We start from the raw sequence: 9,871 nt of genomic DNA, 5'->3' as shown, positions 1-9,871 counted from the left end.
TTCTTGAATTAAGCTTTGTTGCTGCTGTTTTAAGTGTGGTTTTGGCAATTATTTCTCGTTTAAGATTTAAGCGGTATCAGGTCTTACACAGGTCAGCATTAAAACTAGATTCTCCAAAGAATGGAATTCTCCAAAGCAAAGCTGCTTTCTGGCTTTTTGGGGTTGCAGAAAAGTAGAGTTGGAAGGTACCTCTGAGGACATCGAGTCCAATGTCATCATCTTATGATGGTGAAATGGGGTGCTAGTCATGTAAATATTTTGTGAAGCCAAAGAGCTGGTCTATGGTCAAGTTATGATTAGAATTCAACTCTCATTTTACCCCATAGGACTTCTTCCCTAATCCAAGGATTAGGGTCCTGAAAACCCACATAGGAGAATTTCCCTTAATGATTTAAGGGGAAAATATGGGGAAGGAGGGCTGTGAGGTTAGGAGTGAACCTGCAAAAGGCTGCATCATTTTTTTTAAATGTTCCTTAAAAGAAAGCAGTAAAGATGTTATCAGTGAAATTTTGCATGTTTTAAATGAGTAAGAGTGGGTGGTACTATTTTGGTAACTCTTGTTTACTAGAAACGTTTTGGCATGTCCCTCTTTCATATCTTGGTAAAATGCTTGTTGTACTATTTTGGTAACTCTTGTTTACTATTTTTTACTTACTAGAAAACTTTTTGGCATACCCCTCCCTTATATCATGGTGAAGTGCTTGTAAACTCATTTTTGCTTTATTGCAAATAAGGTGCGTGATAAGATTTTTTCACATGTGCTTATTCAGCTGTTCAGTTTCATGACTTAGGGTTAGTAGAATAGGTTTTTCCCAGACCCCTCAATAATTATCATCATAATAATAGCTATCAATCACTGAGTTGCTTACTATGTGCCATGTGTGGTGCTAGGCTGATTTATGGTTGGTGGTTGTTAGGACTTTCCACCAATATTCTGGTTCTCTTTCTTCTGGGTGCATGGTAGGCTTGCACTCCTCTAATACCTCGAAGTTGGGCATAGCTGTGACTTGCTTTATATGTTGATATTTGAGTGGAAGTGATGTGTATCACTTCTAGACAGATGGCTTTTCTTTGACTTTTGAGACTTGCATTCTTAAGCACTACATTTTGCTGCCTTTCTCTATGTTGTACTTTCTCAGTTTCCACTATCATATGTAGAATATGGGCTCTGCCCGTGGTAACTTCATGCCAAAGCTTATGTTTACCTCTCTGTTTATCCCTTCTTATAAATGCTTCAGAAGTTCCAGCCCAGGGGTGACTGTCTCTTACCAGCTTTGTCTTTTCCAGTATTGTACTGCAAAGACCTTCATTCCTTCTGGAATTCCACTCTTTAGAATATGATAAGGATTGTTCATTGCCTTAATTAAATATCTTTTCATCTGTAATATTTTGGAAATAAGCTTTTCAGAAGGCCAAAATTGGCTTTATGAATAGGATGGCTGCCCAGCAATCATAAAGACATTACAGCATAAAGGTTTAAAATCATGGATTTTGCAGCCAGATTACCTGGGTTTGAATTCTAGCTGTGCCATTTACTGGCTGTGTGAACCTCTCTGTGCCTCAGTTTCTTCACCTGTAAAGTGCGAATAATAATAACATCTATCTCATATGGTTGTTTTGAGGATTAAATTAATTAATTTATGTAAAGCCTTGGATCTGTGCCTGGTACATTGTAAGCATCATGTAGGTGTTAAATATTATAATCTCAAAGAATCAAGTATCAGAGGGCCAAGATGAGTGAAGAGAAATTATTACCAACTTTTCTAGGTTAATATTAAGATATTAAAGGTTTAATATCACCTTTAATTTAATTTTCCTTTTATTCAAAAGGGATTAATTACTGAGTGTGACTCTATAAGACACTATGCTCTTTGGGGATGGAGGGTGTGTGACTTAGAGCTTGTCGTCAAAGAATTTACAGTATAAAGGGGAGATAAGATATGCATGAATACCTGTACACATATAATTGTGCCATTACAAAGTAGCCTTGAAAAATGTCATAAGACAAGAAAGATAAAGGGTTTTGGGAGTTCAGAAAAGGGAGAGGTGGGGAGTCAGAAGATTTGGAGTCAGACTGGGCATTTAGTTGGGTTGGGAGGATAGGCAGGACTTGGATGTGTGGAGACTGGGTGAGGTAGGGAGGAAGTCTCTAGGTGGAAGGAAGTGTAGGATCAGAGGACCATAATACATAATAAATGTCTATTCATTCATTCAGCAAATATATATTGAACATCTACTAGGTGCTAGGCAATAATGTAAGTCCTGGGGTATAGCAGTAAACATAGCAAAGTTCCTGTTCTCATGGAGCTTATGTTCTAGTGAGTACTGTATTTGAATATGCAGAACTGGGATGTATCAGCTAGTGATAAGGATTAAGAAGAAAAATAAAGCAAACAACACAGAAAATAGATTTATACAACTAAGAAAAGCACCATGAATTTCTGAAGATACTTTTAGGGTGTCTTTTGAAGGAACCCAAAGCAGAGCTAAATGACTTTTTCCTGTGCGGTGCTCCATGTTTGTGTTGTTTCACATGCTGGTAGTTCTTTGCCCCTTGCTCTTGGCCCATCTAGATATTTTCCTTCCTTTGAGACTTGAGAAAAAGTCCCAGTGTCTTCATAGGGTCTTCCCTTCCTGTATCTGCCTGTAGCACTCTCTCCCTGCAGTGCTTCTGGAGTCAGATTTTGCATCTATAAGTAATTCGGCATTTCATATTGAATTGCCTTTATCTTTTCTCATATTGCTACTCATTTATTCCAGAAGTGTGTGATGCCCATTTATTTAGTACACAATTACTGAACATTGTCTTTCAGCCATTACTGGAAACTGGGGACTTGATGTGGAATGCACAATTTATTAGAAGAGACAGAAATGTAAACTGCATCTACAGACATCACAATAATGTCAAATTAGAGCTATATCCAAAGTTTGGTTAGAACACAAGAGGGATAAACCATCAACCCAAGGAAGTAGGTTAAGGCTTTTGAGGGTTAGCTGGTTAGCTCAGTTGGTTGGAACTCAGTGATATAACACCAAGGTGAAGGGTTCAGATCCCCATACCAGCCAGCTGCCAAAAAGAAAAAGTTTTTGAAAGGAAGGAGCTTTTAAACTGGTTCTTGAAAGTTGATTTGGAGTTTGCTAATCAGAGATGGGATTGGTGTCCATGAGTTTGGAGAGCCTTTAATGTGTAGGAAATGCCCTGTGAGGGCAGAGAGGCAAAAGGTAAGTCCATGTGGCTGGAGTATGGTGGAGAGCCCAGGATTACTGGTAGGCGAGGAGAAGGGAGGGTAGGCTGGAGATTTTGAGAAAGACTTTGAAGATCATGGTAAGGAGTTGGGATTTGTGGTGGCAGAGAGGAGTCATCAGAGGTTTTAATGTAGGAGAGTGGCATGTATTCTATATTAGGGCCACAGAGGTTGGTTTAGAACAGTGGTGCTCAAACTTTGTTGTATATTAGAATCACCCAAAGAGCTTAAAAAAAAAACTAGTGCCCAGGCTGCACACAATAAAATCAGGTTCTCTGGAGGAAGAACTCAGGTATTTTTGTATAAATTCCCAGGTGATTCCAAGTCTGTACCCAAGTTTGAGAACCACTGTTTTAGAAGCGCATGATGATGGAGTAGTGAATTAGGAGACTATTGCAATGGCCTGGTTAGGAGATAAATCTTTGAATTGAAGCATTGGGAGCCTGGACAAGGGGAAAGACAGAGCCAACCATTACTCTTTCTCTTTAATTTTCTGTATGTTTGTCTTCAACAAAATTGTGGCTCCTCTGAGCGCAAGGTCCATTCTTTGTACTTGGAATTCCTCATAGAGATTTGTACGCAGTAGTTTCTCAATAAATATTTGTCTTCATTAAAGTCAGTTTTCCTTTGTTCAAGTACTCATACTTGAGTGTTTTGGGCATTTTAATTTAATTTACTTCTTTCCTTTTTGTTATTAAATAGGATTTCCTTTAGGGATGAGAGTAGATGGAGATGAAACTTTTTGGTCAATTTCACTGTCTCATAGTTCTGATTAAAGTTAAAATCATTAATTAAATAGTAAGTCTCAGATGGATTTGGTTTATCAATACTGTGTGTATATTAGCGCAAGTAAATTTGCCTTTAACTCTTGGCATTTGTGTAAAACCCGTTAGTGCTAATATACCCTTTAAAATAAAGAATCCAGATAAAGTATCCAGCAACATATGGAAGGTATACCTTAAAAGTAACACCTAAATTTTATTAATTGATATAGTAACTGGGGAACTTATCAATGTGGTATAGAGGCTGACTTCATTTTTGCACTTGAAATAATTTCTCTGCCAAATAAATTTATTTATTTGCGAATGGAGATGTATTTAAAAAACAATGTGAAGCATTTTTGAGTCAACTCTTCCCCCAAAGAACCAATATTTTTCCTTGTGGGGCAGTGTTCCTGTTTACAATGCATGTTTTAACCTAAGCTGGAGGCAGCCTGATGCCTAGAAACAAGCAGACCAGAGAGTCTGCTATCTCTTTTCCCACAAAGAATTCACCTTGGGCTCGCATCTGACTGCTGAAACAACAGTTTCATGGTCTTGTGACCATAACTCAGAGTAATAAAAGCACTGTATTGTGCCCAGTATATACATACATATGTGCATATGTATATATAGTTGAGTCAAAGATTTAAACACTCAGTATTTATTCATACTACTTGTGATGCACTCTATCTTTCATTCTCTAGTCTTTTATTATTATTTTTTTTCCTTTTGGTCTTTTTTCGTGACCGGCAACGGATCGCAACCCTCAGTGTCGCGCCATCTTTCATTCTCTAGTCTTTTATTATTATTTTTTTTCCTTTTTGTCTTTTTTCGTGACTGGCAACGGATCGCAACCCTCAGTGTCGCGCCCGTACCGGGACCGGCAGCGGGATCGCAACCCTTGGTGTTGCGCCCGCACCTCACTCAGCCAATGAGCGGCCGGTCTGTATGTGGGATCCGAACCCTCCGCGGGAGTGCCGCCGTGCTCCCAAGTGGCGCACTGTAGCAGTGCGCCACCGGGCCGGCCCTTTTAAAATATAGTTTACATACCATAAAATTCACCTGTTTTTATATTATATATTTTTTAATTTAAAAAGAAATGTTGGTCATGACCCACTGACTTGCCAAAGCGTGACAGCCAGCTGGAAGAGCCATGCAGAGACCAGTGAGGTGATAAGAGAGGTGGCCAGGGTCCTCACTTTGACCTACTGTGCACACTGCAGTCAGTGGACTGTGCTTCAATAAATGCTCTTAAACTTGAGCAAACCGGCAGTTTTACTCCTTGGTATGGGATGAAGGCTGTGGAGCTCATGGCATGCGAGGGTTGCAGGGAGCTTTTTAAGCCCACAGGTAAACTGCTGTGGTGGGCAGCCAGAGATCCTGCCTCACACAGGAAGGTGAAGTGGGCACCTTCATTCTGTGATTTGTGGTACCAGCACCCCCCCCGCTTGAAAAAAGATAGAGGAGGGGATGGAGGGAGGGAAGATTGATCTCACATTAGACAGTAGAGCCTGAAATTCTTGAAATTCTCACTATTTAACTGGCTGTATTCATAAGAATATTTGAGAGAGCAACTACAGGGGCATGTGTATTTAATCAATTTGCTGATGTTAATCTATTGACTAAAAAGTGATAGAGCACCGAAGAAATGAAATAGGAAACTTCTAAGTTTTCATTAGGAGAGTGGAAGAGGAGAGGGTCAGAAGAATGAGGTGCAGCTTTGCTTTATTGAGGTGTGTTCATGCCAGAGGGAGGCTCTGCATGGCAAGGGGGGTCAGCTGCACCAGCCAGGAAGCCAGTGGTGGAAAGGCTCAGAGAATAGATTTGGCCCCCATGGCGAGTAGGGCAGGAATATGATAGGACCAAATAAAACTGAGGCATACCTGTCGCATCCCAGAGCAGCACAATAATTAGAGCAGATATTTATTGAGTGCTTACTATATGCCAGGCACTAGTATTTTATATTTATTTTCTCACTTAGTCCATTAATAGCATATGGGGTTGTAGGTTCTGTTATTACCCCCATTTTACTGATGAGGGAACTGAGGCACAGGAAGGTAAAATAACTTGTTCAGGTTCACATGGTTACTTGTTCTTACATGAATATAAATGCAGGGCAGGGCGTTGGAGATCCTGCCTTCAAGTGAGTGAACCCACTGCTTCTGGGACCATCTCCACTGCACCATACCTCTCTGCAGGAACATAGTTTACCTGGCAGATCCCATAATCTTCATTTAAGTCATTTGGTCTCAAGGTTGCTACCTTGAAGTTCACTCTTAGAAGCTGGTGACCACAATACTAAAAATAACATTGTCCTTGTGAATATTTATAGTTTTTTCACTCCCTCTTCTTGAGTACAGACTGTGCCTTATCTGGGAAATACCACTTATTTTGGGACTGTAAGAGTTGGGCTTTTAAATAGTAGGGTATGTCTAGTCATTCCATGAATATATGAATAAACAAAGCAAACTGTTTTTCCTATACTCGTACTCAGCAACAGTAAATACAGAAGACTTCTGTGACCACATGTGTGGGGGTTTTCCCCACACTCCATGCAGTTCTGCAGCATACACCAGGTAGGTGTCCTCTAATTAAATTCTGTTTTGATGCACAGTACTTGGAGGTAGTGTCAGATCACACAGAGGACTCAGTCCCAGAGGACTGCACCCACTTCAGACACCAGTTGCAAGTCTGGGCCTTCGGAGTTCTGACACAACTGGCTTCAAGTTGGGGTTCCCACAGCCCCGTTTTTGAGTTGAATTAATTTGCTACAGCGGCTTACAGAGCTCAGGGAAACACATTTACCAGTTTATTATAAAAGATATTACAAAGGATATAGATGAAGAGATACACAAATCTAGGTATGGGGGAAGGGGCATGCACAGAGCTTCTGTGCCTTCCCCAGGCTCGCCACCTTCCAGGAACCTTCACGTGTTCATCTGTCTGGAAGCTCTTTGTACCTAGTTCTTTTGGGTTTTTATGGCTTCACTACATAGGCATGATTTACTAAGTCATTGGCCATTGGTGACTAGATGTTCAGAGGGTGATATCTCATGCAAAGTTGTGGAAGCGTAAAGCAGCATGGAGTCTTCAGAGACCTGCAGTAGTGACACTTTGATTTTAGATTGATCAGAAGGGTAAGGAGGCCAAAAATATGACTTTGGGAAGAAATTTTGAGGACAGCATTGGTATGTAAGTTTGACTTCCATCTTAGACTGGATTCATGGGAGATGACCACTTGAGCATATGGTCCTGAAAATATTGTAGTGGAGAAGACAAAAAATGGGAGTCAATTTTAATGATTGCTGTAGCTAAGGAAAAAGGTTTCAGTAGTGCTTTATAAAGTTCATAGTGTGGAAGACTTTTATGAGGTTAGATAAAACTATAGAGATGTTTATAATGAATGTGATTTTTTTTTCAATAATTGAGATGAATTGAGATGTCCCTTTAAGCCATAAAAATTTCCTAAGGGTGGATTTAGATGTAGCATCTCTTTTAAGTTGTGGGATTTTGTAGCAAAACGTGTTCTCTGTTGTATTAGTTGGCTAGGGCTGCCATAACAAAATACCACAAACTGGGTCTCTTAAACAACAGAAATATTTTTTCTCACGATTCTTGTGGCTAGAAGTTCAAGATCAGGGTGTTGGCAGGTTTGTTTTTTTTCTGAGGTCTCTCTCCTTGGCTCTTGTGGGTAGCTGCCTCTTGTGGGTAGCGGCCTCTTGCCGAGTCCTTGCATGGTGCTTTTCTGTGTCCAAATCTCCTTTTGTAATGATGTCATGTGACCTCATTTTAATTTAATCAACTCTTTAAAGACCTTGTCTCCAAATACAGTCACATGCCAAGGTACTGGGGTGGGAGTTGGGGCTTCAACATTTGGATTTTGGGTGGAGACAGTGCAGCCCATAATACTTTTGTTTTAGCACTTGCCATAACAGATTTGGACTGTCACCTGAGAAAAACAGGGGCTTGAAGAGCTGCAAAGACAAGCAGGTAGCAGTGCTGAAGGCCAAAGTATGGGGTGACCCCTTTGGTGCTGGGCTCACTCTTAAAGTGCCATCTTTGAGTTCAGAGTGAGTTCATAGTGGCTCAGTCTGTGCACACAAACCCTTGAGTTTTAAGAGATATATTTTAACAGCCTGTGGTTTTTCATAAATTAATAAAGATTGAAAATAGAGACTAAGACCAAAAGGCCAGGTGGGCATCACAAGGAGATAATTTCAAAATTTTCGTAATTCTTAACTTGTTCCAGTGCTGAACAAACCATATCCCTCTCTTTTGCCATTTAAACCCTTTTCTTTGATTGGGTTAAACAACCTTGGCATTCTCCTTATCAAAACATTTGAATACCAAAGAGCTGTTTTTAAATCAGATTACCTCAACCTTCTTCCTTGGGGGCAAGAAATTGTTTCTTTTTCTTTTTTTGGATGGCCGGTGTTATTAGCTCTACTGGGTGAGCTAACTGGCCAGCCCCCCAAGCAATTGTTTTCCGTAAAAAGATTGTATTATATTTTGATTTTCTGTTGTGATTGCCCAAAAAGGGATGGAAGAATGGGGGGTTTATGTTCTCCTTTAAGGAAGTGCTTTTATATAGTCACTTAAACTTTTTGTTGGGGGTAAAGAGAAATCTTAAGATGAGTTTTGGAGGGACTGCTTTTGTTTTTTATCTGCATAGAATTCTGTGGTAGCAGATGAGGCTTGTTTTTAGGTACCTGAGAACTGGAAATCTTTGGTTTTCAGTGTAATGTATTATAATAGTGTGTGTCCTAGCGTTGCTGTTATAAAACCCTTTTCCAGAATTAGAACTTTAAAGCTTCTAAGCTATTAGGAGAACTCATGCAGAGTTTAATAAGATGTGTTAGCTCACACCCACTCATATTAGACTTAGCCTGATATAAAACAGGGTATCTTGGGAAGTCACGGCATGCCCAGGTGTTTTCATGTGGCACCCCTGTTAATATCAGTGCTGTTCTATTGCCTTTTTGTTCCTTTCCTTAGTTTTGGGCTAGTTGGCTGTGAATTAGATTTTGCCATGATAGTCTGGGTTGGAATTGTAAGCATTTTAAAAACTTTGAACAGCAGCCAAAAGTAGTGTGCATTGTAGTTCTAATTTCTGTTTACATTAATATACATACTGTGTTGTCTTTGACTTGGCTGGTTTATTGATGAATGAAATTCTTTTAACAAATACTACTGAGTCGATAATTCTTTTAAAAAGGGGTATGTTCATTGTTTGAAATAGGTCATACTTCAAAAGTTACCCAGAATTTTACTTGCTTTTGAAGAAACAAAACTGTCTCCCAAAAGACTGTTTAAGACAGTAAACATTCCCTGTCCCCAGCAAATTAAATGTCTTAACTTTCCAAATTGTTCTATTTTGTTTTCACTCTTTCTGTCATTTTGTTCTAGTCTACCCTTTCTTTTTTTTTCTTTCTTGTGGCTGGCCTGTACGTGGATCCGAACCCTTGACCTTGGTGTTAAAACACGCACAGTCTAACCCACTGAGCTAACCGGCCAGCCTACACTACAATTAGATTTGACTTTATCCACTTTTTTTGTGTGTGTGATTCTTGACCTTTTTTCTTTTTCATAAACTGGGTAGAGAATACCACTCTAGAAAATTGTTTTTTTAAACCATAAATGTATTAATAGTGCCCGAAAGCTTTGGATATAGGGAACCTGAAAAACCATTGGACCCATAGGTTACTGATTAGAAATTATTTGTACCTTGGTAGGGTGGCCTACATGTTTTATTGGCACCTTCCTTCTGTGGAAATCCTTGAACAGTTACTGCCATATTTTCTAGACATGTCTCCTAGCTTTCTTAAGAGTCCCCCCCCCCCCCCCCCCCCTTTCGCAATTCTTTTT

Source organism: Galeopterus variegatus, unplaced genomic scaffold (genome assembly GCF_000696425.1).
Source record: "Galeopterus variegatus unplaced genomic scaffold, G_variegatus-3.0.2 Scaffold650, whole genome shotgun sequence".
NCBI lineage: Eukaryota > Metazoa > Chordata > Mammalia > Dermoptera > Cynocephalidae > Galeopterus > Galeopterus variegatus.
The sequence above is the reverse complement of the archived record's forward strand: the minus strand, read 5'-3'. Positions refer to the sequence as shown.